General features: G+C 35.3%; 1 protein-coding gene across 3 annotated transcripts in view; it reads left to right on the top strand.

Moving 5' to 3' along the window:
• Positions 1-27,817, top strand: part of Spock3 (SPARC (osteonectin), cwcv and kazal like domains proteoglycan 3) — a 346,847-nt gene that overhangs the window by 269,520 nt on the left and 49,510 nt on the right. The window lies entirely within an intron of this gene.

Here is a 27,817-nt window from a genome sequence, read left to right as displayed (position 1 = left end):
AAGAAGATAAAGATTGGATCAGCACTGTTATTAATATGATTTAACCATACCTAATAATTATATGAAAGGGATTTCAAGTGTATAAAATTTGAAGTTCTTGTACTTTAAAATGATAAACCTAACATATGCCCCATCTAATATACAATTAGTCTGATTATTTTCTTTTGAGTTTATATCATTTATGCTTTAATCTCTGGTCTTAAAATTTTTAAATTTTTAATTTTTTGCCTACTTATTTTGCTGCATCAAATTTAGTGAATAGGATTTTGACATCATATTTTGTAATAGCTGTATCCTCTCCCTTTATAAGACTCATAATTTGGTTATTTTCAAATAGGCCAAGACATTAAGTTGTATCAAATGCAAGAAGTAGGAAGTGACTCCCTCCTGCTCTCTTCTAAATTTAATCCCTGTGCTCATTTCTTGGCTTCTATTTCTGACTGTGAGGGAACCTTATCCAATTCTAACCTACTTGTTAGATAAACTCCTGAATTTATACACAGTTTTGGGGATGAAGTTGCTGCAGATGAAAAGAACCAAGGTGAAAACATAATCTGATTAAGCTCAATATCTGTTGGGAAAAAAATAACCGTCATCCAAGTGAGCTAAGAAACACAATATCAATATCTACAGAAATAAATGAGTCAAAATACTATTTGGGAATTACTAAACTCACATGTGTGAAAACAAGCTCTTATTGTTTGGAAACTAACGGGAAGAGAGCCATGAGAATCCCAGGACAAGTCTAGCTGTAGGCAAATGCATTCTTTGGAGACATCGCTGGAGTTTTTATTGCAGTACGAATTTTCATTGCAATGTGAAATTACATCAAAAGAAGAAGCATTCAGTGAGTATCATGAGTTCAGAAGCCAGCTGTGCTGGCAAGGGTTTACATCATCCACTGGGAAGCATGTCCCATCGCCTTCCCCCACACACGCAAAAGGAAATGTTTTTGGTTTTATTTAATTAAAAAAACTTACTGCGGATGGCAATCTCTACATATTGCACAAACATGTAATGCAATATATTCTTTTGTGAAGTGAGGGAGTCCTGACCTAGAATTTTAAAGAGAAATTTAATAAAATAAGATTTGTTTTAACTGAAGTCTATCTCACTGAAAATGGCCTTAGTCCTTCCAGCAGAGAGATATAAAATAATAAATATAAATAAACACACAAACAACAACAACATCAAAAAGAAATGGATTGATTTCCTGGGTGCTTTTTCTTTCTTTTTTTTTTCTTTTTAATTTTTTTTCCTTATTTATTTATTTAAAGAATTTCCACTTCCTCCCCTCCTCCCAATACCCACCGGCTCCCCCCAGTCCCTCTCCTCCTCCCTCACCATTCCCAAGAGCAGTCAGGGTTTCCTGCCCTGAGGGAAATCCAAGTTCCTCCCCCCTCCCTCCAGTTCCAGGAAGGTGAGCATCCAAACAGACCAGGAACCCAAAAAGCCAGTCCATGCAGACAAAACAAGACCCAGTGCCATTGTCAATGGCTTCTCAGTCAGCCCCCATGTCAGCCACATTCAGATAATCTGGTTTGATCTCATGCTCGTTCAGTCCCAGTCCAGCTGGCCTTGGTGAGCTCTCATTCGATCAGTCCCCTTGTATCAGTGGGTGAACGCACCCTTCGCGGTCCTGACTTCCTTTTTCATGTTCTCCTTCCTTCTGCTCTTCATTTGGACCTTGGGGGCTAAGTCCAGTGCTCCAATGTGGGTCTCCTTCTCTATCTCCATCCATCGTTGGATGAAGGTTCCCTCTGGTTCTGCTTTCCTTGCTCACGATCTCCCGCCCTCTGCTTCTCATTTGGACCTAGGGAGTTAAGTCCAGTGTTCCAATATGTGTCTCTGTCTCTATCTCCATCCTTCGCCATATGAAGGTTCTGTGGTGACATGTAAAATATTCACCAGTATGGTTATGGGCCAAGGCCAGTTCAGGGCACCCTCCCCTCTACTGTCCAGGGAACAATCTGGGTACCTCTTCTTGGGCCTGGAAACCCCTCCAGAATCAAGTCTCTTACAAACCCTAAAATGGCTCCCTTAGTTGAGATATAAACTTCCCTGCTCTGGGTGCTTTTTCTTAAACTATCTGATTGAATGTCTTTCTTCATGGTATGACAGTTACCTTCATAAACCTTTCTTATGGAGTCATTTGAATTTATTATTCAGCTTTCAATATTTGTATTTCATGGTACAGGTTCACTCTTAGTAAATTCACTGTTCACCACATTTATCACATGGAAAGATCCTTATGTGCCTTATGAACAATGGAGCAGGAAGAACCTATCTGGATATTTTAGGCAGAAACTGCTCATTTGTTTCCTTGCTGCCCAGACCTGAATAATCACACAGAAGCTATATTAATTATAACACTGTTTGTACAATACATTGTGCACATTTCTAGCTAACTCTCACATTTTGAATTAACCCATTTCTATTAATCTGTGTATCATCATGAGGCTGTTCCCTATAAGTAAGGCTCCGGTGAATCTGTCTCCTTTGATAACTACATGATGTCCCCTTGATTCCTCCTACTCTCTATGTATCTCTGTTCAGATTTCCTGCCTGGCTTTATTCTGCCATGCCATATGCCCAAATCTGATTCTTTATTAACCAATGGTAATAAAACATATTCACACCATACAAAGGAGAAACCCACAGCAGGTTTTATTTCTACGAGTAAGAAATATTGATCCCCCCCCAACAATTAGCTCAGGGAATGGAAATCTATGATTGCCATGTAAGTCATTTGTATTAAAATAGTTATGTATAATAATATCAAAAAGTTATAATCCAGAATGTATACATTCCTTAAGAAAATACAATAACAAACAACTATAGGAGAAAAACTACCACATGAGAATCAGTGTACACAATGAACTCCATCTACTGGGTGTATGGTACTGTGGATGTATGTGACTATGTGTCTGTGGCTATATCCCATGGAGGGAGGAAACAGGAGCAAGATTCCTCTTCTTCTATGCTTCACAAAACCATTTGTTATAAGTGGAAATGAAGAGTGTTTTGTGCTAACGTTTACCTCTCTTACCTGATCATAACCATCAAATTTTCTTCATGCCTTCACTTCAAGTCCATTACCCCCGAATACTTGAAATAAAAGATGATGTTGCGTCTTATGTATACTTTCTGTTTCTGATGCATTTACACATATAAGAAAGTTTAATAAGTTTTGTATAAGAAATTAAACCCATGATTAATAATCAATTGGAAAAGACATAGCACTATACTGTGATAAAAGGAAAATGCAGTCCCTCTTGGAGTATCCATTGCACTTTACTTACTCTTTCTTTTGCTTTTGATGGAAGGTGATACAGTCCCTACATGATGACCTGAAAGTAACTGAGTATTATGGGAATTGGAGCATAACTTTAAGTTACTAACATCAAGGTTACATGAACACAAGAACTGCAACATGTAACAGCTAAAGATGGACTAACAGGAGGGATAGTGATTCTGTTTGGACACAGTGGACAGGGATGGTTCAGGTCCATACCAGGATGACACCAGACCCAGCTTTCATCCTACTGTTTCATATGGTTTACACTTCAAAACTGATCAATTGCCTATCGGTCAAATCTTCTATTTAATATTTCCATCCATAGTGGTTTCCTTAGCTATTTAAGACATTCACTCTTTCTCTGGGTCATTTTCATTTATAGAAAAATATCCCATATTTCTCATTATTAGTATAATTATATTTGTGTAAACATCAACTACAGGGAAAAAAGGATTGGCTTTTGAAACCTTATCAAAGAAAACATTATAAATGAAACAACATATTCCTGAAAGGTAAAATCTAATGACAGTATATTCTTTAAAACATTGTTTTCCCATTGTCAATAGATTTTCTTTAATTGACTCATACTTCAGATAACATATCTATTGTGGTTATATACGAAAACATGAAGCAGTCCAATACTCCTTCATCACTAACATATGGAAAGAGTTGCATTTTATTAAATAATCTTATTGATACAAGGAACTCTATAGTTACTAACTGTATTTTTTTCTCTTTATAATATTTCCTATAGCAAAAAACATCTAAGTTGACTATTTCCCAATTTATAATAGGTACATTCTTCCATTTTGGAGCATTTTATTTGATTCTGGGTCATTATTTTCTAAAACTCATTGTAGGCATATGGGTGTTAAAAATGAGATTAAAGTTCACAGCATGAAATCGATAATTACAATAGATATTTTCTATGTGAGACTAAATGCATTTTGCTTTATGAGATAGCCTTGAACCTATGGGGTAAGGTGTTGAAAGGATGTGGTTAACATATGATGTGTTTTGGTGTAAAACTGAGAAAGAGTTAATTTGTGATACTTTCAATACGATGTGACCTCCTGTTTTAATCTCCTGTCTCCAAGATTTCTATGAAGAATGAATTCCTTAAAGTATGAAACAAACAAATAAAAGCCCTTTTTTGCTTACCTTGCTACTATTGGGTATTTTGTTGCAGCATTTATACAAGTAGCTAACAAAGTAACTTATTGAAAAAGTAAAGTGAGCCACTAGATAGGAATTTAAAACAATGTTGAGGTTTTCAGACTCCCAAGGTTACAAAGAATCTGGGGAAGGAACGGACTCCAATATCCTACCTAAGTCTGAGATGAATTAAGCAAATAAAGGAACAGTAAACCAAACATATAGTTATGTCTTCATTCTGATGGTAAGTTTTGAAACTTCAGCTTTATATGAAAATATATCCATAAACATATAGGTAGATAACAACAATTAGTGAGAAAAGAGGCATAAATTGGGAAAAAGGAGAAAGGAGAGTCATATGAGAAAGTTTAGAATGAGGAGAGGAAGGACAGAATGATGTTATTATATTATGACCTCAAAACAATGAAAGAAATGATTTTTAAAAAATTAAAATTACAGCATGAAAAATAGTCACTATTATCTACTATATCTTTGCTTATACAACATTAGCGATTTTTTTTGCAATTATGTACCAAAATTTAATTTTACATAACATGCACATAAATATATATGATATGAATATATCTTTATATATTCCTAAAATGAAAAGGAGCAGACAGTGAACATAAAGAGAATGCTGTTGTCATATGCTTTGTTTATTTTCTTTATTATCATATTTTCTAATAACAAGATGGACTTATTTTCTTTTTCTTAAAATTTTAATTTAATCTTTTTAATTTAAGTATCTGCTTTTTATATATAATCATATATATTTTACTTGATATTAAATATACAATACATGTAAATAGTTTCATTTCTCTTCGATTATATGCATCTTTAAAATACACAATACATATACATGCATATATTTTAAAAACTGCTATTGTATGCATGTAAATGTTGGCAGATATAGTTATAAAGTTATAGATTTTTTTAATCTTATCTAAGCATTCTTAGGTAAAACAAACATATGACATAAAAACATCAGTAGCAAATGAACATACAGACTAGTTTATGTCCCAATTCAGAAGTCAGATTAGGCTAGGTAGAAAGCAGCACTTCCCATAGATCCAAGATCACACATCAAAACAGAAGTGTGAGGACCACACCTGCCAAGAACCTATAAAATTTAGGCAGTGAGTATTCAGAACTCTGAGAAAAGCAGGAGGAATATCCTTAATAACCCAAATTCCCAAGTAGAATGTGCAAACATGATTTTCCCAGTTACGGACATTTAATTGGTTCTGGAGTAACCCATACGTATAATGGGGGAAAAATGCATCTAAAGTTCTCCATCCACAGGTGTTCTGTGAGTATTACGAAGTCACATGAACATTTCTTTTGTTGTACAATTGGTTAGATACAACATGCCACTCTACTTTGGCCAAACCTAAAGCTTAGCAACATGAAATAACTCCCTGAAGGACTGGAACTAACCTGTCTAGCAGACAGCTTCCATATTTTACCTCTGTATATAAACAGTCTTCTTGAATGATAGTCATTTTTATCCTGAAAGGTAAAAAAATAATTTGTGACATATCAGTTATTTAAATATAACTTTTAAGTTTTTGCCTTCAAATTTAACTTTGTTACATGTAAGATCAGAAGTTGGTTTGACAAATTTGCCTCCAAAATACTCTTGAGACCTGATATTGGATGAGGAGAAACCCTTGGTTTGTACAGAGAGATGAAATACTACATAAATCATAAAGATTCTTCAAGGGTCTCTGGTCAAAGCCCCTTAGTCCTCAAAAGAATGCCATCCATTTGGAACTTGCTTCTCTACCTACTCACATGGATTCCAGATATGGACACTAATCCTAGGGTAGTGTTACTGAGAACTCATTTCTTTAGTTATCCAGTGCAACTGCTGTAGACTTACTGAGTAGAGAACCTGGCATCACCAGGAAAACCAGTGAGAAGGAAAACTGTCAGAATTCCATGTTACAGAATGTTCTTTCTACATAAACACCATTCTTTAACTTTTTAGAGCATGGCTAATTGGTAATCACAGCCTCTACCACTCTCAAAATGACTTTCACGTGCCTTGTAGCTCGTTGATGCTGCAGGTGAAGGAACACAACCACTGACACAGAGGTTTACAAATCTGCACTGCTAACGAAAAATGTGTGTTCAGATGATCTCCATTGACATCACCTTATAACAAAAATTTACACATAGTTTTGACAACCATTTGTACCTTTGTCTTAAAGTTGTTGTCACTGTGTTTTCTAGAGCATGATTTAAAAAAAATCCTTCATGTTTTGACCCTGTTTATGTCAAGATATTTTTATGAGATCCTCTGACAGAGAGGAGCACTTGGATATGACTTCAAGCCAGTAGAAAATCTTTACTAGCTGTCTGGCAGCTCCACTGTGTGGTCAAGAACTGACTGGTGTAAAAGCCTTCCTTAGAATAAGCTTTTAAGCACATAAAAACCAATCATGGGCCAAGATATCTCAGTTATCAAGAGCAGAGAGCTGGAAATAGGACTAGAGATGCCAGGAAGTAAAGTTAGAGTCACTAGGGACTTTCCCAGAGCTATGGACTTGGATGGATTAGGTCTTTGCTCTTATTTTGACAAGTGTTGCTGCTTATGTGCATATGTGCATATGTGAATAAAGCTTCAATAATGGCATCAGTTGCATTATGGTCTGAGGGCCTGTTACAATCCCAGATATATAAGTAGGTAAAATAAATATGAAAATCAAATATTAACTGAAAATGTGTCATAAAATTGCTTTAGAAAAAGTAATTTGGTAACTATAATATTACCATCTGCTTAAGCAAATGTAAATATTCATTCTAATGAGATAAAAGTGTTTTAATTTATAATTAAAATTAAACTTTGGCTGACTTTTTGGCCCTGTAGGGTGTGAAGATTTTTCAATTTTTATTGTTTAACTATTATTAATGATTAATATACATATCCTTTGTCATAAATATGGACTGCATAACTAGAAAAGTATAATCAGAGTCATTTTAGATAAAGAGCTACAAACAATTAACAACTGTGGAGAGATGGAAAATTAGTCTTCCCCAGTTATGAGCCCCTTGATTGATATTCTAACACCAAGCAATCATTCCTAGAGCATAAATATGCAGTGTACACCTAACAAAATCAAGAGGCTGGATTTATATATCTGCATTTTGTATATGCAACAATGATTGTCAAAGAAGAGATGTCTTCTCTGAGAAGAGAAGAATTGGGGTTGAAGCATGTTGAAAATACAAGGCAGAGGTAGGAAGGAAAATGATGTGATTGTATTTTAAGTAAGTAATGAAATATGAAAGTAATCATTGAACATTCTAGGTTAATCACCAGTCAAAATTCACTTTGTTTTACGAAGTTGAGGCTAACAAAAGTTTAAAACCAAACAGCAATTTTATATCCTTTATAACAAAATAAAATTAAAATATATATTTATTTGACAGTTGCATGCTGAGAAGTTATTACAGTAAAATATTAAGAGTCTTTGAAATTTTGATCAAAACCTGTTTCTAAATGAGAATTCATAATATACAGTGTTAACCAGAACTATTCATTACCTTCCATTGTACGACTTCATGCAAAGTGAAAGTACACGCAGTGTGTGATCACAGCTTATACTGCACTTATATTGCAGTATGCAGTCTAGTTGGACCCATAAGGAACAACTCAAATTCACCATACTTATAAATCTGAATTAATTTCTGACTGCTATATGTTCAAAACTTTAGTGCTGCTAAATTTTTACAAACCCCATATTCAGGTGCATGACTCCCATGTAGATCACAACCTAAAGTTTAGAAAGATGGCACCGAAATATGAATATTTCACTATCATAAAATTTGTTAGGCATTACTTATCCCAGGTACTTTCTTAAAGCTATGATTAATAACCACAGCACATGGTCTGAGTATTCACTTCATAAATCTTTTGCAGATGATTCTGATGATTTTTCTCATACACACCAGATGCAGAATTGAGATAGCTAATAGCCAAATGAGAGCAGTAGTGTTAATAAGAGGGTAAGACAAACATTTCTTTCTGTCTCTATTTGTCTCTCTCTGTGTCTGCGTGCTTGGAGTCAGTGTATTTGTGTGTGTATTGAATATGCAGAAAAACATTTATTTTGAAGAAAGATAATTTTAATTCATGTATGATATAATTAGTTTAACTAAATATGGAAAACTTTTTACTACCTAGAAATGAAAGTGTTGTAAAACCTAAGGAAGAAAATAAATAGCAAATATAATAACTATAGAAGTATGCTGATTTGAAGACAAGGTTATAATTCCAAAATACCTGTGATGAGCTTTACTACTGAAGCCTTTAATTTCATACATATAGCTACTTATATTTAAATATAATTACAAATATATATGTGGTTATTGTCAGTATAAGACAACATATATGGAAAAGATATGGAGAAATTGAAACTCTTTCAAAATGTTGATAGGATGTAAATGAATGTCCCAGTTCTTAAAAATAATGTAAGTTTATATATTATGTGACTTCACATGCATAAAGATAGGACAAAATTTCTAATAAAATATCAATATATTCATGTTTATAGTGGTATTATATCCAACAGGCTAAAGGTAAAAATAGTGCAGATAGTTATTGAGTGATTTCTTGTTAAATACGATATGAATGTTTAAATGTAAGGTAATGTTATTCATCAGAAGAAGAACAAGATTTTAGACACATGATTCATCATGGATGAACTTTGAAGGAACTGTGCTAAGTGAAATAAGCCAGTTGTAAAAAGGAAGTGTCCTATCATTCCATTTTCTTGTAATATCTAAAGACAACAAATTCACAGAACTAGAAGGGAAGGTGATGAAGTCTTAGGATATATAGAAAAAAGGAAAGAAAATTCTCCATTTGTGTTCATGTGAATTTTAAAGAAAAATGTAAGACAGTAGCTTCTTCTATGTTTTATTGAGTCCATAAACCAAACAATAAATCAGTGTGTCAATGAATAATCTAATCCTAATTTTAGTTTTTGTAAATGTTGAAGCGTGACTAGTGATATATTTTACTTCACCTGCTGGAAATTCTTTTTTAAGAAAGGATAGTGACATGATTCACATAGTAGCACAGCGCCTTAGCTCCTGGGCTGGGACAGATAGTAGCATCAGTGACATGCAGCAGCACAGAGGGAAACTACACTAAGCACATATTTTCTTCCCTAGCAATCATGCTGCCCTCAAGAATCCCATCTACACTCCCTGGTAAAATCTGCTCCCACCTAAACACTACAGAAGAGCATAGTAAGTTTAGCCCTTCTCAGTCACTGCTTTTTGGAGACATCATGACTGAGTTTCTGCTGTTCATTTTGCTGTGTTTGATGTCAAGTGTCATTTCAACAGTGTTCAGCCTAGAGCATTCAAGGCCTGTGGCAGCTCCACAAAACAGTCCAAATGAAATAACAAACTTTTTATTGACCATTTCTCTATGTATCAATTTATATCTCAGAGAATTTCAAAGCATCACTCTGTAACAAAAAAGAATTCAGCATATCTGACAGCCAAGTGATTTAAGGTTTTGTAAACCATGACAACACAAACAGACTACCAGTAGTTTATCATGTCTCCTTCTTCTCCTTCTTTCCTCAAATGTGAAATGCATGTTCCCTGACTCCTAGTATAGTCAAAACAAGGCTGTTCATGCTGTAACCATTTGCAGAATTAACCTATCAAAGATTTACTGCATTCAAGCAACTTGAAGTATCTGGCAATTCATCATCTATCAACTATCAGCTAGAGAGATGGCTTAGCAATTAAGAACATGTATTACTCTTTCAGAGGACTTGTGTTGGGTTTCTAGCACCCACACTTGGGACCTCACAACATCTATAATCTGAAGGTCAGATTGGTCAGATGCTTCTGTCCTCCTTGGGCAAATGCACTGATAGACACATGCTCTTACACAGGCACTCCCACACAATCAAAAAATAAATCCTTAATTTAAAAATATGTCAGTACTTTTGAACTAATTAAAAACTCATTTTTAAAATTTACTTATTTATTTATTTATAAAAATTTCCACTTCCTCCCCTCCTCCCAATACCCTCCCATTCCCCCCACTCTCTCTCCTCCTCCCTCTCCAGTCCCAAGAGCAGACAGGGTTTCCTGCCCTGTGGGAAATTCAAGTTCCTCCCCCCTCCCTCCAGGTCCAGGAAGGTGAGCATCCAAACAGAGTAGGATCCCAAAAAGCCAGTTCATGCAGATGAAACAAGACCCAGTGACATTGTCAATGGCTTCTCAGTCAGCCCTCATGTCAGCCACATTCAGAGAATCCGGTATGATTACATACTCGTTCAGTGTCAGTCCAGCTGGCCTTGGCGAGTTCTCATTAGATCAGTCCCCTTGTATCAGTGAGTGAACGCACCCCTCGTGGTCCTGACTTCCTTTTTCATGTTCTCCCTCCTTCTGCTCCTCAATTAGACCTTGGGGGCTAAGTCCAGTGCTCCAATGTGGGTCTCCATCTCTATCTCCATCCATCGTTGGATGAAGGTTCCCTCTGATCCTGCCTACCTTGCTCAAGTTCTCCCTCCTTCTGCTTCTCATTTGGACCTAGAGAGTTAAGTCCAGTGTTCTAATGTGTGTCTCTGTCTCTAGTGTTTATGTGAGTGCATTTCAGTTGCCACTAGTCAAAAAAGTAGTTAATGCAATCGATGTGGCCTCTATTTTATCTGCTAGGCTATTGACACTACTTTGTTTACCATGTGAATGCCAGTATCCACTAGTCTGAATTAGCTGTAAGAGCTGTAATGTGTATGCTTTAGGAAACTCGACTGTGATTCCATTCTAGATTATAAATCATATACCTTCCAGACCTTATTTCAGTGGTTTTCTGACATATTCAAAAATTCAGATCATCAAGTGCCCCCAATGCTAGACTGTATAATCACTCAATTGTTGAGATACGAGTTATACCTACTATAGACATTGTTTTTGTTGCTCTAGTTATCTTCTTTGAAGTTGTAAAGGAATGTCTGCCTAATCAGTCTTTCATAAGCACACATAAGCACACAGGGATGATTGGCGTTGATCATTAAAATTATACTGAGAATTCACATTTCATGGTGTTTAGAAAAGAAAAGAAAACATGATTCCTTTTCAGAAGGAAATCTGTAACTCTTTTTCCTAAATTATAACTTAATTTCATCTGCTTTCCCCAAATATTCAAGACAGTATCAGGAGGATAGTCAGCAATAAGAATTGCCAATCCATAATGGATATTATTTCTGCCTACTCCTTCACAGAGTTCTGCTCAGTATAATATAAAATTCCTTATTATCAGAGCAGCAATTCTTACTTCCTGCAGAATTTCAACTCTCGGGATGTTGAGCCTTTCATAATATTAGGAAATATGTGATCCAGATATGATAAATACCACAGGAAATTTTTATTTAATTATGTCATTAGCCTGAAGTAGAAAGTCCCAACTAAGGTCATCTAAGCAGATGATTAAAGTTGAAGACCAATGAACATATTGCACCCTAGGCTTCTTTGAGTTACAGAAGACCATGTCTTAAAAATAATATATGTTTTTGAATATTTTATTTACTATTTGTTATTATTATTATTGTGTGATATCTGTTTGGTAGGCGAATAGTATAATGTATAATTATATATATGGAAGACAAGAGGGCATGTTTGGGAATAGGCTCTCCCTTTTACTTTCACATGTATCCCCGGGATAAAATTCAGAATTCCAAGCAGGTGAAGCAAGTTCCTTTACCCACTGAACCATCTATCCTACCCCAAATAACATTTGTTTATTTATTATCTATTTATTTCTTTGAAGCTGAAAAGTTCATGGCAGAAACTTTCTTCTACTGATAATAACTTGTTTGTACTCCCTTCTTGTCCCTTACTTCTGCATCAAGCTTCAAAGCTTCATAAGGTTGACATGATAAGATTCCCTTGAACTACAAAAGTGACCCTGTGCAATGAATCAGATCCTACTGAACATGGGTGTGATTACATCTGGGTAATCTCACCCTTGGAGATACCATGCAATCACGGAGAAGACTTCTCAGCCTAGCCCCTGGTATTGAACATCCTAGATCATGGTGGGAAAGAAAGGGTCATGTCAATCTTCTTCATGACACAAAGGAAAAGATGGTTTGTACAACAATAACATGCATACTGGTGGGGGATGTTTATGAATACATTCCATAAGAACATATGACAAGAAATAAGGAAGTAAATACTTAAATCACATATGTACTTAATATTCTCTTCTTGAGTAATCCTACTGGAATGGTACTTCACACATAATCACTGTTCCATTTCTATTTCTAGCCTGTTTGTATTGGTCTATAATAAAGAACAAAAACATCAGACTAACAATAGCTAGGCTTATATATTTTTTTAAAGAGTAACTTGAAAAGTAATAGCAAAATAAGCTTTTCTTGGAAGATGATAGCCTTATTTTCAAATTCATTTCCTAAGCATAATTAGACATCACAAGATTTTGTCTGGGGATAACAAAGAATAAAAGTGAAATATGAACAGGAATCCAATTTCTAGGATTTCAGGAAACCAGATAATAAAGAATTCCAGGTGTTAATGGGCCCAAACAAGTAAATAACGGTAATTAATTTGGGACTGAAAACTTTGGCTAATGTCTGACGTGGCAGAAGAAGTCAGATATAGGGTGAGGGGATTTTCAGTATCTGGACTCTCCTAGATCTACTAACTCTAAAAAAGGCAGCATGGAAAGGTCATGTTTAGAATGAACTCAAAGGACACTGACTGTTGGTTAGAGGAGAGAGGAGTTTAAGTGGGAAAGGGTATTATGTTGCACTAAAGATACTTGTTTTATTTGGACAATTGTTGAAAAATTTGAAAGTGTGAAGATAAGGGAAAGTAAAACCACTCCATGAGGATAATGTGACCTAACAATAAAATGGTTTCAAAAAGTAAATATAAATGGCAGAAGAATCTCAGATCTCAGAAGGAAAGCATGCTGCATATTCCTTTGAAAAAATACACGCTGAGGCATTTCTAGAATGAAAGAATCCTTCAGTGTAAGCTGATTGTAGTTGTTAACTTAATGATGTGAGTAGAAGAAAAAGAATGTTCAGTCAAAATATCTGTAGTACACAATACCTTCAATGTACTAAAAACAACTGAAAAAGAAAAAAGACAAATTATTGCAACAATAAAATTTATCAGAGGAAGGATGGTGATATTATTTTTGCAATGTTTTGTCATTTAAATTTCAAAGCAAAAAATCTAAGAAAGAAAATGTAAAAAATTGAGTAATGCTTTGGAAATCAGGTGGATTATAAAATTTGAATAAGGTCAGGTCATATCACAATTTTATTTTTATTTTTTAGTTGTACAAAATTTGAGAGCAAAAGACAATAACATATGAAATGAGTAAGTATGATTATTGAAAATATTCAGTCTGTAGAAACTGATGGAATTAGCAGCTGAGAAGACTGCTCACAGGTTTCAATGATATAGCCACATTCCTAGTAAGAATATTTAAATTGTATCAAGACAATTCCTCTGGTGGTGAACAAAGAGAATCTACAAAGAATAAACAGTGTTTGAATCCCATAAAAGTGTAACAACTTAAAGCTGAAATAGCAAAACAAATAACTAAGAAATTAGCTAAGGTATAGTCTGACAAGAAGGAACATTGAAATTTCCATGTAGATAAATGGGAATAAAATTTTAGTTTCATGTTCCCTATAATTCTTCATTCTTAGCAATAATTCTTTACTAATATAGCATAGAGATGAACAAATTTGCCAACTTTTCTTAGTGAACTTCTATTTAAAAATTATTCTTCAGAGTCAGTTTCCTTTAATGATTATACACCTAGTAGGTTGATCACACTCTGGGCCAGGGTCTTCAGCCAACAATATTGGTCAATAGAAATTTGACTCCAAGGCTGAACGTGTGTGCATTTGGGTATGTGTGTGTGTGTGTGTGTCTGTATGTGTGTGTGTGTGCGTAAGGAATATATATGCCTTCAATAGCAATTAAAGAAAACTAGGCCATGTATTTGAAGGAGAGCAGAAGGAGTATATAGGAAGGCTTAAAGTTTAGAAAAGGGAGGGAGAAATGTTGTTATTCTACTATTTTTACAAACATAACTGCCAAGAAAAATACACAATTCTCTGGGTGATTAGGCCTTGATAAAGGAGCACCCATTTCTATACCCTTTTTGTTTTCATTTACTTGTTTGTGTTTGCACTGCATTTGCTGTATGGTTTAGGTACTAGTACTCTGTGAAAAGCCTTTGAATGAAAGGTTCTGAAAAAAAAGCTGTAGAAGAGCAATGGGATTTAGGCCTTTACTTCTGGTGTAAAATAACACAAGGCAGCATTCCTGGGACAAGATATGGCTTACAGAGAATATTCCTAGATTGTAATGTAAACAGGTAGAGTTTGTTTGTGTATGCACAGTCTTCTTAACAATGCAATGGCAACACAACACAGCAAACTGAACTGCGAAGGGGAACATAATGTCTCAAGCACAGGCAAAGAGTAAGAACTACTTGCATTTGGCATTGTGTGTTAGAAAAAAATCGAATACAAGAAAATTCATTTCTATATATTTAAATATATTCAATTTGTAATTAAATACTAACTACAAAACTAAACAAATGGGCACACACATGTGGGGGGAGAGAGAGACAGACAGAAAGAGAGATAGAGGCTTGTGTTCTCAGAAAATATTCCTTGTGAGAAAAGAGAAAATGTCTACACAATTCAGCTAACTAACTGATGACAGACCAAAAGAAATACCACCAAAGCCTAACTTAATGGGATAAAAATGAGTTTTATTGGGGTTACTTACAGGACTATGGGGAATGGTTTACTTACACGAGCAGGTATGAATGAAAGACAGCTACAAAGGCAGAGCTCAGGCCTGCACTGATGAGAACTCATGATATCTGGAAAGCTGGCACTGGCTGAACTATGTGCAGGCAGATCAGCAGTTTGGAGAATATCTCTGCCAGGCAGCTCCTGCGGTCTGAGAGCATTAGGATTCTTAGTACTCTCTACTTATTATGTGTGCTAAGGGAGGGCACTAGTGAACCTGATCAGTTTCAGGGACCTTCTAGACCTCATTGTTTATTTTCTGACTGTAAGAAACCGAATACTTATAACTATCACGAGTCTACATTCTCTTAATACTTTAATGTTTCAAATAATATTAATATTTACTGATGTTTCATAATGAATGCATCATCAACCTTTTTAGAAAAAAACTACACCTTATAAATAGCTAAGCTGATTTAAAGCATGATGCATTTTTGTTGAAAGTCCAGTCTTTGGGAAAAACCTTGATCAGTAATCCAAAGAAACAATTGCTTCATTGAAATACATTATTTCTAGGTTCAACAATAAGTGTTTGGGTTTGTGTTATATTAGCTTATTCTGTACCAGATTATTCTTTCAATAAGTTAAAATGAAAAAAAAATTCACTCAAGTAAAAGTTGATTCTGTGCTTGGAAGATGCAAAAACAATTGCTTTCCCGCCACCCACCACTCCAAGTCAAGGAGAAAACTTTCTATCTAAAAAATATGATTAAATCCTGTGGTAATAATGCCTGTGCCTTGGGAGATAAATAATACGATGTTATCAGAGAGTCCCTGGTGTAAAGCAATAACAGGGAGAAATTGTTGCCTACATAATATGATAAGCTACACAGCATTATCTAATTCTCATGTATTACAGATAATAAATATTTTTGTTCTCTGGAAACAAACAAAATTATATAAATCCAAGCTAAAGCATATCTGAAAAATGTGCTTTTCTAACTGAATTCAAAGAAAAATTTGGAAATGTTACATGGAAATTAATCACTTACAGGTGAAATTATCTTTGCTAAAGCATTATATATCATGACATGAAAATAAATTATGACTTATTTTATGTTTTTCTTGAATTATAAAATGTAACGAGTCTACGTTTATTGTACAATTCTAATAACATATGAGAAAACAACTGTGACCATGCCAAAACAACTTTGGAAAACTTGAAGATATACTAAAATTAGTATAGTTTAAGAAGAATTAATTGTAGGCATATGCATTTTATGCCATTTTCTCTTTTATGATATTTCTATTAATTCATTGAGAATTTCATATATGTATTTTGATTATATCCAACCTTCTCCCCATGTTCCTCCATTCCTCCACCTTCAATCTCATGTTCTGCCACCACCTCCTTAAAAAACAAACTCAAATCCACTTTGTCTTGACTGATTACTTTTGGACATGAGCATTATCTTCACCATTGATGAAGACTTACTTTCTCTCTCCTGGTAAAAAGAATTGTGGTAAACTCCTCAGCTAGGAGTGGTACTCAATGCATGCCTCTGTTCTTCCATCCTGGGACATTGTCTGACTTGAGATTGTATATTTCTTAGGCATGCTCTGAGTTCACATTTACCACAACCTCCTTTGGTCTGGAAAACACTATTTTCTCATGTCATGTGTCACTTCCTGCTCTCACAGTCTGCCTGCCTTCTCATTCAAATATATTCTTGAATCTTGAGGGAAGTGCTGTGCTATAGACATATCATTTAGGGTTGGTACTCAGAGTCTCTTATTCTCTGCATGTTGACAAGCTGTGGATCTCTGTCTTAATCCTCATAAACTGCAAGAAGTTTCTTTAATAAGGGTTGAGTTACACACTATTCTATGAGTATTGTACCAGTGTGCATGTCTTGCCAGGTGGTTTGTTATTGTAACTTACACAGTTCTTAGATGGTAGAAACTTCCTCCAGGGGATCATGGATAACACTTTCTAGCACTATGAACTCTACCAAGTACGGATGTAATTTTGAGCCAATCACAAGTTATAGCACTCCATTTTCTAAGCCATGGTATTTGGAGTTTTCAGTAAGGGAGTCTTACTGAGAAGTACCAAAGAGAAACCAAAAGTTACCCCCGTTGGCCAACAGCTCTGAAAGAGGTAAATGTGCCAGTCTTGCCTGATCTGAGAATCTAAGTGGAATTGAGTTTAGTTAGTGTTTGTATGGGAGGCCATTTTCTTTTAAACATTGATGAAGTCAATAAATTTTGAAGAATTTATATTTTGAATAAGGACATAGATGAGTATTTTCTCTCAAAAAGAGATGTCAGCAGATCAGTCATATTTAGCATGTTGTCAATGGTGTAGGCTCAGGATTCTAATCTTTGTCAAAGGTTCTTTTCTGTTAGTAAGATTTCTATCAGAGCTGCTATTTCTATCTTAGATCTCAAGAGGAAGAAAAATAAATATCCTTATATTGGTAGACAGTGCATTTCAACAAATTCTACCTTTGCTACTATTAATCAGAACTTGATAACATAGCCCAGAATCATACTCACTGGAATTCACAAGATAGACCTAATTTTCTAATTTAAACTCTTGCAGTTTCTAATGTGAATATGTTTTATTACCATTAGTTAATAATGAAGCTGCTCAGCCTATGAGAGGGCAAACTATAGCTAGACTGGAAGAGATATATAGAGAGAGAGTAGGTAGAGTCAGGGAGACACCATGTAGTTATTGAAGGAGACAGATGCTTGAACCTTATCAGTAAGCAACAGCCTCATGCTGACACACAGATGAGTAGAAATGGGTTAAATTAAGATGTAAGAGATAGTTATTAGTAAACATGAGCCAATGAGGCAAACAGTGTTGTAATATAGTTTCTGTGTGAATATTGGGATCTGGGCAGCTGGGAACAGATGAAGAGTCTTCACCTAAAAGTTTCTATTGTTTTTGCTTTTTAGTTCTTTCTGTTTTGTTCTGAGCCTTTGAACTTTACCTACTGGAAAGCCTACAAAGTCTTCTCTGTTTTATAAGAAGTTGTTGGAATAGATAACATTCTGTTGTATTCAATGGCATAGTCTGACTAGTAGGAACGCACTTTGGGTGATGGTGTGAGTTCTGATTACATAGCATTACACTCTCAGTTACTAAATGAAGCATCATAGCAAATGCTATACTTTAGGCAATTGTCTTATGTGAGTCATATTCCCAGCTGTATGGCCACTTCTCTTGAGTAATCACAAGAAGTTTCTTAATTATCTCTCATTATCTTCTTTTTAAATGGTAGAAAGTGACCCGAGGAAGGCAAAGTATAGTAATTTAATGACTTGCCAAACATTAACTTTTTAGGGAAATACTCCAAAGTTCTTAATTTCTTTATGGAATTTGATGCTATGAATTCTTTGTAAAAAAAAGAAATTTATTTTAATTTTCAAATTATCTGCTCCAGAAAACTACTAATTCTAACATTATATATTCACATTATTTTAAAAAGGGCAATTAATTAATTAATTATAGAGATCAAAGGTCAAAAATCAGCTTTGAAGTTTTCATATTCTGGTAAATTCTTCAAAATTTAATGAAATTCTAAATAGAGCAAAAGAAAAGATATCTTGTTTTGTTGTAGGCTCAGAAAGCATTTACTATTCTGTGGTTATATCAGTTTTTGTGTTAGTTTATTCACTCTTTCGGTCTTGAGATAAAGTCAGACTAGGGGCTGAAAGCGGACATTTAGTTACAAGACAGAACTTTAACAAGAGATTACTTCTAAGCAGAATCTGATTGATGTGGGACTACCCTCTGCATGCTGTGATTACCATTGATAAATAAAGGAACTGCTTTGGGCCTATAGCAGAGCTATAGGGAAACAGAGCTAGACAGGGAAAATTAAACTGAATGCTGGGAGAAACGAGATAGAGTCAGAGAGAAGCCATGTAGCCCTGCCAGAGACAGCCGCTGGAACTTTAGCTGGTAAGCCAGAGCCACATGGCAATACACAGATTAACAGAAACAGATTAAATTAATATGTAAGGGCTAGCCAATAAGAAACTAGAGCTAATAGGCCAAGCCATGATTTAATCAATACAGTTTCTGTGTGATTATTTCGGGAGTCTGCGTGGCCCTGAAATGAACAAGCGGCCAAGTTGTCTCCTTCAACTTCTGATCAAAAAGAATTTCTTTGTATGTTTTCTCTATTTAGAAATACATCAGTAGTGGGTTTCAATCTCTCTTTGTGGACTATTTTTTTCCTTATTAAAAAAACATGGCTTTTTCTTCACATAATATGTTCTGATTACTTTTCATCCTTCCTGTACTCTTTGTAGTGTGTATCCATATGCCCTTTCATTTGGATCCTCTCCCTTTCTGTCTTACATTAGAAAACAGAGTGATTCTGAGAAATAGCAATAAAATACACTAAGATAAAACTTACATATTGAAATTGAACAAACAAAACCAACAGAAGGAAAAGAGACCAAGGGAAGACACAGAAACAGACAGAATCAGAGACCCACTTCTTCGTAAACTTGGTAATCCCATAAAAACACTAAATTGAAAGCCAGAATATATACACAAAAGACTCCGTACAGACCCATGCAGGCCCTGTGTTGCTGCCTCAGTCTTTGTGAGTTCATGTGAGCTTTGCTCATATGATTTATAGACCTTTGTTTTTTGATGATCTCCATCTCCTCTGGCTCATATATTCTTTCTGCCTCTTTCAGCAGGTTTTCCTAAGCCCTGAAGGTAGATATTTAACAGAGATATCCCGTTTAGTGATGAGTGTTCTAATGTCTCCCTCTTTGTATGATGTGTGGTTTCAGATCTGTGCATTTGTTCCCATAGAATAAAGGAGGAAGCTTCTCTAATAATGGCTGAAGAAGACACCAATCCCTAGGTAGAGCAGAATGTCATTAGGAGTCATTATTGCTCCTTTTGTTAGATCAGTAGTATTTGGTTTTATCCCAAGTCCCTGGACAGCCAAGTCTCAGGTTCTTTTTCACCCAAGCAGTGCTGGATATGGATTCCATCTTGCAGAATGGATCTCAAGTCAAACCAGCTATTGGTTAGTTCCTGCATAACCTTTGTGACACCTTTACTCCAGCATACCTTGAAGGCAAGACACCATTGCAGAACAGAGGGTTTGTGGCTGAGGTGGCATTTATGTTTCTTTTTTGGTGGAAAGCAGGTTTTGTCAAGAACACCAGAATGCAGGGATGAAATCTCTATGTAGGCACAAACTAGACTTTTCCATGTTCAATGATGTGTAAGTGTTTTGTTCAGCAGTGGAACCTTTCTGTCAATTTGTGGCAACAGCCTAAGTTTTGGGGGTATTCCCATGGAACCCCTTTGGTCAACAACTTAATTAGATATTACCCAATTCAGGCACTGGAAGTTTCATTTGGTGACACGAGATGACCAGTTGGTACTATATCTTCCCAATTGTTTGGTGATTTAATTTAGATCACCTTATTATATGTATGTATTTTAATAGGTTTCTAGTGTATTTGGTTTATATACTACCCCTCAGTTAATGTGAGATAAATTGTTTTAAATTGTGATTTTAGTTTCAAAATCTGATTAAATTTCAGGACATTTTGTGTTAAAACAACTGAAAAAATATTGTTCTAATACATTTACTTTTGTCAGAAAAAATGATGAATGGCTCAACAAGGAAGGGACCATTAAGTGAATTCTTACCACATGGGAACATTGAATGCACAGACTCCTTATAGTGGAAGGAGAGAAGCAGCTCCTGATAACCGTATTCTGATTTCCACACACATGCAAACATGTGTCTATGTGTGTGTGTGCACACGCAAGGACACACACATGTGCACACATACACAAATAAATAAATGAATTTAAAGCCTTTAAATTTTGAACAGTGGTCCACAAGGGAAGGAAAGGCAAGGTTCCTAGTATGACTTGATGATCCAGTAAATAAATTCTGTGAGCAGAACTTGCTTGGTCTCCTAGTGCTGACATTGTATGTATTACTACATATGTCTTTGAATTTCTTAGGTTTCTTGTGATTGCAAAGTATGATATATTGTACAATATCTGAATAACTTAAATATCCTAAAATGACTCTATCCTTCCATAGTTCATCTAGTTAAATATAACCCCATTCTTATAGAGCAACCAGTATTGATAATTTTATATTTTCATCTTTATAAAGTAAATTTAAATTGTTCTGTAGGCCCATAAATGATGCAATACTCATAAAGTATAGAAATCAGTGTACTTTTCCTTACAGCAATATGAGAATTTTGTCAAATTACATAAAAAGCAATGGGATTTAGAATCTTCTGGTAAGTTTAGGGATATTGTAGGTTCATTAAATTCAGTGACCCTCATTAAAGACACAGCTTGTTTTTTTAAACTTTCTCAGTGTTTATTTTGTTTATTATTTTTTTCTGTCTTTGGAAGAAGTAGAACAAAACATCAGTCCTTTCAATGCTTTCAATTGCCTCTACACCACTCAATGGGAAGAAATCACAATGGCAGCAATAGGAATGTTTGTTTCTTCCATGGGTTTTAATCTAACTTAATTTCAACTAAAGAATTCTGTCACTGAAACTCCCTAGCAAACATCATTTCTATGTCTTTAGTCAGAATTGAGTTACATATTCATTCAGAAATGCCTAAACAAATTACCTTAAGTCTGTCACATATTACTATACTAAAGAGCAATAGAAAGCTCTAGAATAATATCCAGGCTCTATTTACATGGGAAACAGTTTTTGAGGTATAGTAGTCTTCAAAGTCTTGAGACCCTGCTGTGTGATCTTCAAACGGATGATGTATTTGGGTCTATTATAGAAGGCTGATAGGATTTGGATCTTGGGAAGGAGGTATATTTGGAGGTTAAGAGAGTAACAAGCAAGCTTTCATGGGTAGCTAGAACTGGGCTTCATGACAGGGCACTCTAATCTCAGTCTGTATTTCTTCATGTCTTATGTGCTGCGGAGGTCAGCCGGATGAAGTGATTTTGCTTTCATAGATTGTCCATTGTTCGGAGTATAGAAATGCATCTTTGTATGTTGTTCTCTCATTCTGTAACGTAACTGACATTCTTAATACTTCTCTCTCTCTTCTCTCTGTTTCTCTCTCTCTCTCTCTCTCTCTCTCTCTCTCTCTCTCTCTCTCACACACACACACACACACACACACACACATACATAAACTTTGTATAAGGTATATGAAAAAAAGAAATCAGAGACATTTATAGTTTTCTCTACACATTGTCATACTCTCTGCAAAGGTACACAATTTTCCATGTTTTTTCCATTTCTTTTTTTTCTCCTAGTATTTTCTTGTTTACCTTGACTCATGTCTCTCACTAAAACTTGCACAATGTTGAGCTTTAGGTTGTAATAGCGAGCATCTTTCATTGTTCCTTAACATTGCAGACACTATTCAGTCTTACATCTTGAACTGCAACATGAAATAATGGGAATTTTTATAGATATCTTTTGTTGTGTGGGGGGGATTCCTTTTGTTACTGACTTGTTGATAACTTTTTTAAGAATAAAGCGATTACAAATTTGCAAACGATATTTATTCAATCATAGACATCTCTATGTGGTCTATTTTGATATTCAAAAATTATAAATGACAATTAGAGACCCCAAGAAAGGGAATTTTAAATTTCTTCAATAATTTTCCTTCAAAAATGAGTACTGATTCCTAGGGATCTAATAATCAAAGTGAAAACTTCAAACATAAGTCACTATTCATGGGCATAGGATTCTGTTTCCTTTTTTGTTTAGTTTGTTTGCATGCTTGTTTGATGGTTTGCCTTTTTTTTTTTCAAAACACAGTTTCTTTATGTAACAGCCCAGACTGTCCTGGAATTCACTAATGCAATATTTAAAAAAAAACTCAGAGAGAGAAATAAAAACCAAAGCAGCAAAACAATGACTCTCACCTCGACCTTTGTCTGAAAATTACCATCCTGTCTCAGGAATCTCAGAATGAGACTTTGTCTGTGAGCTGTCTTCTCCCATTTTATAGTCCTCTCTAGGGCTGGGATTAAAGACATGCACTGTTCAGTTTCTATAGCAACTAGTGTGGCTGTTTGGATCAATGGTGTGTGTTACCATTGCATGGTTAGTAAGGCTGACCAGTAGGGCTACTTTACTCTCTGAACTTCAAGCAGGCTTTATTTATTAAAATACAAATGAAATGCCACTAGAAGTCACTTTGTAGACAAGACTAGACTCGAACTCACAGAGATGAACCTGCCTCATCTCTCAAGTGCTGGCTGGGATTGAAGGTATGTGTCACCACACTTAATTGATGTTATGTAACAGGTTACGGTAATACCTGAGTCTTTGTACAGCTACATTTGTGTCCACTAAATTCTCGTTTATTAGTCTCTATTACATGAACATAAGAAATTCACAAGCTGTGTTTAATATTCTTTTAACAGAATATCATTTTAGATGTATCTATAACTGAAAAATAAGACTCAAACAAAGCCACATGTTTCATCAACAATTTTAATACTGAAGTCATAAGTGCATACCACAGCAGAAACACTTATTTCAGGAAGTGTTACCCTTTGATGCAGTTTTTACCCGTAGCTCTCAGCATTAGATATGATAAATGAAATATACGCCTTTGTCTTTGGTGGTGAGAGAGGGAAAACGGAACTTTATGCCCCCATGAGCTCAGGTATTATGTGGACACTTAGTCCACAGGTGTTAGTACTGTTTAGTGAGGTTCATGAATAGCCACAATAAAACTTGGCCAATGGGGACGGTCCAGTACTCAAGATAGTTAGCTGGTGATGATATATGAGGTAGAATCTGTAACTTTCAAAAAATGAAACTGTCATTACTATTTTAATTCCTACAGAGATTGAATTTAAGCAAATGTTTGGATAGTTTGCCTTTATTAGAAGAAGAAAACAGACAAGAAAGTCATCTAAAACATCGTTGACAGGCTTTGAAAAGGCATTAGCAAGACCCCCTGGTTTCTTTCCCACTGAAGTCTACTACAAGACATGTACACTTAGGGTTCAAAAGGACACATTAAAGCTCTGAGAAGTACTCTTTCAATGAGAGGCCATTATCCACAGTTAGGAAATGAATTTTTCTTAAGGTTTGAACTCAGCACTAACAAAGATAGTCCTGTTTTCCTTGGTTCTAGGCAGATACTATAGTGCCGACTTAAACCAAGATTTTGTCTTGTATCTGGGATATATACCGAGAGTCATGAGACTAGAGAAACTGCTCAGTAGTTAAAAGCACTGGCTAATGGACAGATGACTCTGGTTTGATACCCAGCACCCATATGGAAGTTCACATCCATCTATTACTCTAATTCCAGGGAATCTGATACACTCTTCTGACTTCTGCCTTTTGTAGGCACCACGCATATACCTACATGCAGGCAAAATGCTCACACATAAAATAAAATAAATCTAAAATATAATAACAAACAATGTATAAGTAGAGGTAAACTTCTGGTTAGTGTGTGATGTTATTATGAGGTTTACTGACTGGAGTAGAGTATTGATATCACGGAGAAAGCCTCGGAAATTTCCCACCCTTCAGTCTCCACCTCCCTGTTATTTTATGCTGATATACATCAAACACTAAAACAATGTGGAATTTCGCTCTGTATGTTGTGATTACCATTAATGAATAAAGAAAATTCTTTGGACCGATAGCAAGAAAGAAATTAGCTAGAAAGAAAAAAACTAAGCTGAATGTCGGGAGAAAAGACAGTAAGAGAGAAGCCATGTAGCCCCTCTAGAGCCAGATGGAACTTTACCTGGTAAGCCACAGTCACATGACGATACACAGATTACTAGAAATGGGTTAAATTAATATGTAAGAGCTAACCAATAAGAAGCTAGAGCTAATGGGCCAAGCAGTGGTTTAATTAATACAGTTCCTGTGTGATTGTTTTGTAACTGAGCAGCTGGGAACCAATAAGCGTCTTTCCTCCAATAAATTGGTGCCCAATGTGGGTCTCGAACCCATGACCCTGAGATTAAGAGTCTCATGCTCTACTGACTGAGCTAGCCAGGAAGCTGGGAACAAAATAAGTGGCCTCCTCCAACACTCAAATACTTTCCTGGGCATTTATCGCTTATTCTTTTTAGATGCCGATTGAAATTTCGTCCTGAAGCTTAGGTATTAGTGGCTTTTTCCAAGGTGATGAGACAATGAGATCAGATTTGCTTTATGAAAATGTAATTTAATTTATGACATTTTTAGGCTTTATGATACATTTATCATGGAACATGATGAGTAAGGAACATTAATTTGAAGCTGTGAGGATAACCAGCTATGTTTCTCTGATATGAAAACTATAATATTTATATGACTCATTTCATGAAATGGAATCATTCAAACAGAAAATTCATTATACTTCACTGATGAAAGATGAAATCAAAATGCTTACATATATTAATTTTAAACTATATACCAGCAAATCCTTAGAGCCCACAATATCTTTAATGATGCCATAATATTAATGAACTTGTAGAAAAATAAAATGTATTCTATGCATTGTTTACTTCTGTCAGTTTTTTTAGAATTGAATATACTCATAACTAAGACACAAATAAAAATTCAAACCGTACAGAAGTATTGAGTGCCACGTGATATTTTATTGTTTATATGTATGTTTACATTTTTCAATATTTAAATCAAATGAAACATATCTTTTTCTCCAAGCATCATTTCATTTGTGTATGTGTAGGAGTGTGTGTGGGGGAGAGAATGTACACATGTAATTGCAGATGCCTATATCTCTTCTTCGTCCAGAAGAGATGGGGCACCCGGTGCTGAAGTTTACAGCCGTTTGTAAGGGCCCCAGTGTGACTGTTGGGAAACAAATTCAGGTCCTCTGCAAGAGCAATATGTACTCAAGGTGACCACCTCTCTAGCCTTTCAAATGTCATTTCTTTGTGGAAAAAAAAACCTTTAAAATTCACTTCTTGAACATTGTTGAACTGTTAATTTTTTTTTTACTGTTTCTTTTCACCTTTTTATGCAAGTGCGCACCAGCACTTTTGTCTCTTAGTGCATACTAATCAGCATTTACCCATCCTTCCCCAGTTCGCAATTCACCTCCAGTTAGCACCATTCTACTGGTGATTTTTGTGAGATTACTCTTTTCTGATCCCTAATGAGTTAAATCATGTGATTTTTGTCTTTTGGCGCTTTGGTATTTTCTCTTAACTCAGAGATCTCCAGTTTCGTCTGTGTGTTCATAAACAGCAGTGTTTCCATTTTCTGTAGGGGACAATTGCATCCCATGTTAGATTAGTTTATGTATCCATAGGTTGTGCACTTAAGTTGTGTTCCTTTCTTTACTATTGTGAAAAGTGCAAGAACACCCAAAGGAACTCTGAAGCCTCTTTGGGGTGCTAATAACAGTTCTTTAGAAAAATACCCAGTAGTCCAACTGCTGAATGCTACTGAATTAAATGAATTACATTTAATTTTTAACTTTGAGTGAAGTTTCCAGTACATTTTTTTTCTAATTTATATTCTCCCTTAAATATGGAACCATGGAACACAAGATTTTTAACATAACCAACAAAATTGGTCCTTTATATTTATAATACTCATTTTTACTTTTTAACTATTTATTTTTATTTATTCTGTTTTTTGTGTGTTTGTTTTTACATCTCAACCAGTTTACATTCCCTCCACTGCTCCCAGTTCCTCTCTGCCAATTATCCTCTCCTCCACCCCCATCCTCTTCTCCTTCTCTGTTTCTCTTCAGGTATTGATGGGCATCTCATGGATATCAGTAAGCCATGATACATCAAGTTACACTGAAACTAGGCATCTTCTCTTCTATAAAACCTGGACAAGGCAATCCAGAAGGGGAGGTGTGTCCCAAAAGCAAGCAAAAGATTCAGTAGTAGTCTCTATTCTCACTGATAGAAGTCTCACAAGAAGACCAAGTTACATAATTGTAACATGTATGCAGAGGTCTAAAGCACAACTCTACCCTGTTGAGAAAACTGTCTTTCCTTGGGGCATCCAAAAGTAGCAAACCAATTCCTGTCACTGGGTTCAGGATGAATTCAGGGGAAGATTAGGGATGTTAGTAGTTTGGCCACCAGTGCTGAGGCTAATCTGGGTTGGACTGATTCTTCATGTTTTAGAGCCTGTAAAGTCTGAGGATGTGGGACTTTAGAGTGACCTAATAAGATTACTGGAAAATTAAAATATAGAAAGAAAGTAGAGGGACAGAAAGAGGGTAGAAAAATCTGAAATTTCTTCTGAAAATGAAAGTCTGATAATATTCTCTAATTTACTTTTTACTAAAGTTTGAAATCCAATATTTTTTTTCTACAAACATCACCCAAGTAAATTTTAATAACATAGCTCACTACTATATCTTTATAAGACCCAAAGGTAAATTGCAAGCAAACTTTATATCTTCTCATAACAGGTTTTGAAGCTCACTGAAGCCTTCTGAGGTACTGATTCTATTGTGGCATATACTGACTTGCTTCCTGTTAGAAAATAAAGAGGTTTTCAAGTCACAGAGCAGAAATCCTCCTAGCCTTCTTTGATGAGCCCTTTTCATTTTGCTTGTCTA

The sequence above is a fragment of the Myodes glareolus genome, chromosome 23 (genome assembly GCF_982192425.1).
Source record: "Myodes glareolus chromosome 23, mMyoGla1.1, whole genome shotgun sequence".
NCBI lineage: Eukaryota > Metazoa > Chordata > Mammalia > Rodentia > Cricetidae > Myodes > Myodes glareolus.
This window is presented reverse-complemented; position numbering and strand designations above follow the sequence as displayed.